The sequence below is a fragment of the Zosterops lateralis genome (genome assembly GCF_965231275.1).
Source record: "Zosterops lateralis genome assembly, chromosome: 17".
Classification (NCBI taxonomy): domain Eukaryota; kingdom Metazoa; phylum Chordata; class Aves; order Passeriformes; family Zosteropidae; genus Zosterops; species Zosterops lateralis.
The window spans coordinates 6,042,955-6,050,008 of NC_139777.1; positions in this window are offsets into that span (position 1 = coordinate 6,042,955).

Here is a 7,054-nt window from a genome sequence, read left to right on the forward strand (position 1 = left end):
GCTGAGGCCCTCATCCTGTTGCAAAGAGGCACTGCAGCTCCTCAGATCCTCAACTCAGAGTTTGTGCAGCCCCTCCTCAGCAGAGCCAGCCGGCTCTGAGGGATGAGACCCGCACTAACACAACATGTGCACAGAGCTTTTTACACAAGTTAGGGGAGAAATAAATGAGGAAGCCTCAGCTGCCTCACACTGGAGATGTTTCCAACCAGCCTGTTGCCTTTGCTGCTGCAGCCTCAGAGGTGAGGTCAAGCTGGAATTGAAGTCCATGAAAAGGCCCATGGTAAATAATTCCAGGTCCCCAAGGCTTCAGCCCTGCTCCTCTGGATGCTGAAGCTTTGTGACACTTTTACAGCTGACCCAGTGCCTGTCACTGGAAGCAGAGAAGTGCTGGGGCCAGGTAAGGCTGAGAGAGGAATCTGGTATCCACCTCACTGCATTAAAAAGGCTGGAAGCCCTAAAGCCATGAGGGATTTCCCTGCAGTGATCCTGTGCTGGGAGCACTCAGTGCTGGCTCAGAAAGTGAAGGTGTGTGGAGACTGGACAGGCCTGACCATGGTCAACCCTGCTTCCCTTGGGGCAGAATGACAACATGCTGTGCTGTGGCTGAGCCAAGATGAAGGTGTTTGCTTTAGCAAAATGACCTCTGTGCTACACTTATTACACACACCGTGCCAGGGGGGTTTGTCAGTAGGGACACAATTCCTGTGTGCAAAAACTCACTCAGAATGAGCAGCCTTGCTCAGAGCAGTGGGCTTGACACAGGGATTAAGGATTCACAAGATTAATGAATTTTAAATGCATCTTGAGGATGGTTCTAAATGAAATGACATGCCTTAAAATCTGAACACACATTTCAGAAATTATATATATATATATATATATATATATATATTTATATATATGTATACATATATATCTCCTTTTAATTTTGGCTGTATTAGTCACTTAATAAGATTAGACAGAAGTTTCATAAATGGAATTTGGGATGCTTCCTCTAAAATCACAACAATTCCCACTTGCACATGGGACAGTTCTTCAAATGTACAGCTCATGCTGTGTTCTGCCACCTGTGGCTGTGACACAAATATGCACTTCTTTTGTATTCTTCTTGTTGCATTAAAGCCACAGGTTGACCCTGCAGAGGGAATTTATATTAATAGACAGCACAAATGCCAGCAGAGCTGCTGCTTTCACACCTGTGAGATTTTGCTGATGACCACCCTGTAGTAAAAGCATACAGATAAAACTCAACAATTATCCCAACGCACATTAAAACCCCCAATAAACCTGTCACTGTAAAACCAGAATACAAATAATGCAGAGACTAAAATATTCAACCCACATACTCACACTTTACAAAGCTCTAATTTGTAAACGTTACAGCTCTCACCAATTTTAATAAGAATTGAATGGAGCTACCTTTTTAAAATCCAACTGCACAGTCCTCCATCCATTTCCTATTATTATCTCCTACTGTAACTCCTGAATAGGTGCTTGTTTGCTAAGAGAGGATTATCACCATTCACCATGATCAAAAATTACTTGCCTGGACTTTGATTTACCCATGCAACAAGACAAAAATCATCCTTGAGGACCTTGTCTCCCCCAAAGGACAGAGAGGCTCAGCCCACCGGAGGGACTGTGGCTGGGACCTGCCTGGCAGCTGCTACACAGGAATTCTAACTTGCAGACTGATGCTTTTGATCATCCCCATAACTCACTGCAAGGAATTTCAGAGTTGCTGTGATAAGATAGAGACTCACACTGGAAATAAATCAGGGAAGCTTTCAAGGACAGCTTCTATGTTTATGAGAGTCGCAATAAAGAAAATAAATGTGCAAGAGATATATAAATGTAATTTAATATCCAGCTATTACAGATATAGAAATTACCTCATTATACTCCTTGAAATCCATCTTTACTTATTCCTGATGCCAGAGAACTTACAAAACCCTAAACAATGGCTAGGCTGTTAGCATGATGAGACTTCTACTTTTCACACTGTCCAACATTATCTTCTGGTTCTGCATGTTCCTTCTTCTGCTGCTCTCATACACTGCACAGGCTTTAAAACAGAGACTGCTTTTTGATAGGGCTGTTTTAGAAAAAGGGTTCATGAATGATGCTCCTAATTCCAGGAGAAAATCAATTTTCAGCTCTGTCTGTGACATCTGTGGATTATGATCCTCAGTTCCTCCTTGGAATCCATTTGTCTCATTTCCACTTTTACTCTTAAACAGCCAACCTTATGGTGGCACAATTTCCTGTCAAGTCTTTTATTAGTCTTTGATCAGATATTTATTTTAGGAAACCTGTCCAGATCAAGTTTTCTATCCCAGTATGTTTTTGGAGAAGCCTGTTCTCAGAGACACGTGGAATATAAGAGTTCTTCACTGCCACTAAAAAGCTGGAAGGATGTTGCTCCCTGTCCAATCCAGCTGAAAAACAACGAAAAAGCTGAACATTATCCCTGGCTTAGAATAGTTAAAAATATTTTGCTACTGGAATTGCACTGAATCCAGCAGGGCACATTAATCTTTGGCCATCATTGTAGCAGTCCCAATTCTGCCAGGAAGGAACAGGCTTGTGGCTTTGTGCAGGTATTTGTCCAGGCTGATCCTCTGGTAAGGAAAAGAACTTCATACAATATTCATTACTTACTCGTCTCTGTCTTGATGCACATTATTAAGAGCTGCCTGGCCCTCCAGCAAAATCTTCACAACAAAATTAAGAAACACAGCCAGCCATCATGTCAAAGTCCTAAGAGATTAAATATTCTAAGTGCAGCAGCACCAGGGTAAATTAGTATTGTTACCTCCTGACCCCCAGAGCTGCACCCAATGCTGGCTTTAAACAATAAAAATAATGAGATTTTTAGCTTCCATTTATTTTGAAACAACAACTGGCAGCTCGAGAGAAGAAAACATGTTTTGGCAAATAAAGTTGACATTGACATTTTTAGTAAAGAATAGCTTTATGGTGCCTTGTCACTGGGCAAATCTGAAGAATCACTGCTGCCTCTGATGTATGATGTTTTTCACAGGGACAGTGTATGTATGAGTAATAAAGAACATTTAGTACAGTTTGTATCTGCCTTTAACAGAGATGTTCAGAATATTTAAATAGAAACCAAAACATTTCTAGCATTAAAGTCTTAGATGTATTTTTAAAATATTTCATCTTAAAAAAAAAAGTTAAAGGCTGATGCATGATAAAATTCCATCCTAAAACTATGCCAGTGAGAAGCCTTGACAGATGGAAGTAGGATGAAAAAGCCACATTTCTTTAGTTGGGTTGGATTCCCTAATATTTCCAGTAAAAGGCAAAGTCCAATTTAAGAGTATTGGAGAGAGTTTCTGAGGGGTTTTGGTTTTTAACACACTTGAAAATGAGCCAGTCAGTAGGAAAAGAACATTTAAAACTACATTGGACTATGCAAATGCTTTCAGAACTGTTCTGTCTTTTCCTGCTCCAGACCACACAACATCTCTGGCTTTCAATTTCTCCATCTGAAAACTGGGGACAGCTTGCCATAAGGGAAATGACAGAATTTGCTTTTATTAATCCCCCTCTCAATTGATTTAGAGACCATATGGAGTTTAAAACAAAAAAGTCCAAACCAAGAAATACAAGGAAAGAAAACCAACAGATCTGTTAGGAGGCACCAGAAGTGCAATGGTGAGGGGAGCTGCAGGCAGGTGTGACATGCACACATATTCATCACCCTTTTAGCTCTAGATGCTGGGAAGACATTTTCTATTATTCATTAATTCTGTGGTGAGCAGACAGATTAAGCATTGTTTCCCTATTAATTAATCTTGCTCTGGGCTATGAAATTGAAAAGCTTCATTTATTTATATATTTACTTATTTTGAGGGAAAACGATTTCTTCAGCAAAGCCCTCCCCAGTGGAACTGCAGCATCAAAGCCCCTGGCCAAGCTCCCAACCATTCCATACTGTGCCTGCCTTCAGCCACTACATCACAATATATAATTACAGACACAGATCACTTACTGCTTTTGATACTCAATACAGGGAGATATTTGACATTGGTGGCTTGGTTGTGGTACAGACATTAATATCAGCCATAAAGGACAGATCCTATTCCACTGATATAAAGGAAATGTGAAATGGATCAGGTCTGTAGTTTTCTTTATGCTGTTTATTATTATATATAATATCCAACACACATCCAGTGGTATCAGCTCACAAAAAAGATCCTGACATTACATCCTTTAATGTCCATTGAGCTGCTTTTGATTTGCATAAACCAAAGATGAGCAACAAGCAGTTGTTGGGCTGTCCATCCCTGAGTAAGGGTTTTATTGGTGGTGGTGGTGGTTTTTGCCCTCCACCCCTCAGGCACACAGACCCCAGGAGGACATGGCAGGGCTGAGCTCAGCAGGGACCTGCTCTGGCCTGAAATCCTGGGGTTTCAGTTCTCTTTAACATAGAGTGCTGCAGGGAGCTGCCCTGCTGCCTGTTAGCACACTTCCTTCAACACAATTAGTACAATTCCCTGCCAGAGAAAACACTCAGGGATAGCTCGGTGATAGACTGGGGTTATTCAACTTTTGACAAAAGGTTAGGGGAATTCTCCTGAAACAGTAATTGTCTGTCACATGAAATACTGCAGCTTCTTGAGCACAGAAGGAGGACACCGTAATGTGAAGTGCATTAGGACAGGAGGAAGCTAGAGGCAGGCAGGTTAATAGAGAGGAATCCAAATGGACTTGCCAAAATAGTCTAGGGAAGAATGGACAGAAAAAAATAAAGAATAAAAGTTAATAAGGATCTCAAATTTATCTGATGTGTTTGCAGCTAAAATAACTGAAGCTGGTTTCCTTCCAAGTCTTAAAGATTTTTTGAGGTCAGTATGTGCACAGGGAACTTCTGTGGTATTGCACAGAGGGGCCCCAGAGGAATTGTGAGCCAAGACAAGACAGAATGGCATAGGAAGAATAATGTATTTCTTGTGGTGATAACATCCACTACACTATGAAAGGAGCCTCACATAATAAACACATCATCCCAAAGCCCCAGAGCCCAGTCCAGACACGGGGCCACTGTTACCTGGCTAACTGGAGGCAAGTGAAGTGGATTGCCTGCCCAGGAAAATGTTCTGCAGGTTTGGTTTGGGGAAATGAGAAGCAGGAAATCTTCAGAAGGGACACACCTTTTTCAAGCACATGAGTGCACAAGTCAGGTTTGGAACAGAGGGTAAGAAAGGCTTGAAGTGAAAATTTATAATTTAATCTTGTACTGGAGACAAAAGTGATGTTCACAGTACACATTTCACTACTAGCTTTAACTGGTCACAGATCCAACTACTGATTACCACTAAATTAATTCTATTGATGAATCCTTCAGCATGTATCTTACACTCCTCTTTTCTCCCCCATAACACTTTCCTAAATTTTTTGTTCTCAATGCCTGAATGGAGCATTTATCTCCAACAGGGCCCTGGTCTTGACTGGAACACGGAACTGCTTCCACCATGTAACACACAGACAGGACAAGTGATAGCAGCAGTGATAAGGGTAGAGCATCTTCATAACATCCACTCTAAGTATGACATAAATGAATACATCAGATTAGTCTTTAAATAGCCTACTCTAAAATTAGATAAGTGAATGCTGCCACACAACACTAATACTAATGGAATTGGAAGAGCTGGATACCAGGAGCAGACGGTGTTGAGAAAATTCTCTGCCTTGAAAATGTTAATTCGTTTAATTGCCACTAATTGTACATGGCATCAGTGCAAATTCAAACACGAGAACTGAACAAGCAGTTCTGAGCCTGACCTTTGCCAGGTAAAACCTCCAGTTTAAAGAAAATCTATCTCAGAATCAGCCAATGTATTCTGTTTCATGCTCACCTAGCTTTCCAAAGCACTCTGCAGGTGTGCAGACAAGCCCAACACTAAGATAAATGTAGCCCAAATTCCTCTCAAACAAAGTGCAATTTCTGTGGCACGCACAACAGTTCTAAGCCACATCTTCCATCACCTTGTTCCTCAACTGCATGACTGTGAACTCACAGCAAACCTGACGGTGTCTTAAAATGGCCAGAGAAGGAGCTTTTCTATCCACTCCCCTAAACCACAGTAAATCCTGTAATAGATGATTCAGTTTTATGGTTGGACTTTTCCAGCCTAAACCATTCTATGATTCTCTAAGAATTCTTAGCCCAATGGGATTTTGGGGTGCAGAAAAGAGAGAAGACAAGACCCCTTTTGTTTTAAGGAATGAAAAAGTGAGATCTGATAGCCAACAAGACACTAAACAGTGCCATGATGGACACAATTTGGTATGCTGGAGGAAAATTCTTTAGTCCTTTGGGAATTTATTGTCACAAGCCAGCTGCTTAGACTGGATTAGAAAGGGAATTAGAAAATACACAACCCAATTAAAAAGTAATGTTTGTTTGTTTGCTTCTTGCAGTTCTTTTGCTCTTTCATACTAATTCCTTCTCTTTTTCATTTTTACTGAATTCAATATTAATATTCACAAATAAATCCCAAGATTCATGTCTTTTTAAAGTGCCTCTAGCATTTTTCACTCCAGGGCCTGATCCTGCAGCTGTAAATGGAGCTGCTGCAGTTTCCATCAGCTCAGGATACAGCCCCAAGCACTCCCCAAGCATGACTTCAGTGGGAGGTGACCTCAGAACACTGTGACCTTTCCAGAACATCAAACCAAAATGGAAAGGTGCCCCAGCCTTTCAAGCAAGGACACCGAAACGAATCGATATCACTTTGCACAGATTTATAGCAAAGTTGAAGGAAGGATCATGCTGAAGGCAAAGCAGAAGAGGGATTTTTCTCCATGTGTTTTTCAGTTGGTGAAAGTTGGAAATGGCACATAACAAATGCTGGTAGTTAACTCTGCTACCCTCTGGAATGGTCCATTAAAATAACAAGGACAGTAACAGGTGATATTTCAAAGTAGCACTGAAATTCCAGCAAACAAACTGTAGGACTGACTGTAAATACCTGCATGGACTTTAAAAAATACTCATCTCAGATTTAGCAGATTTGAGGCTAAATTC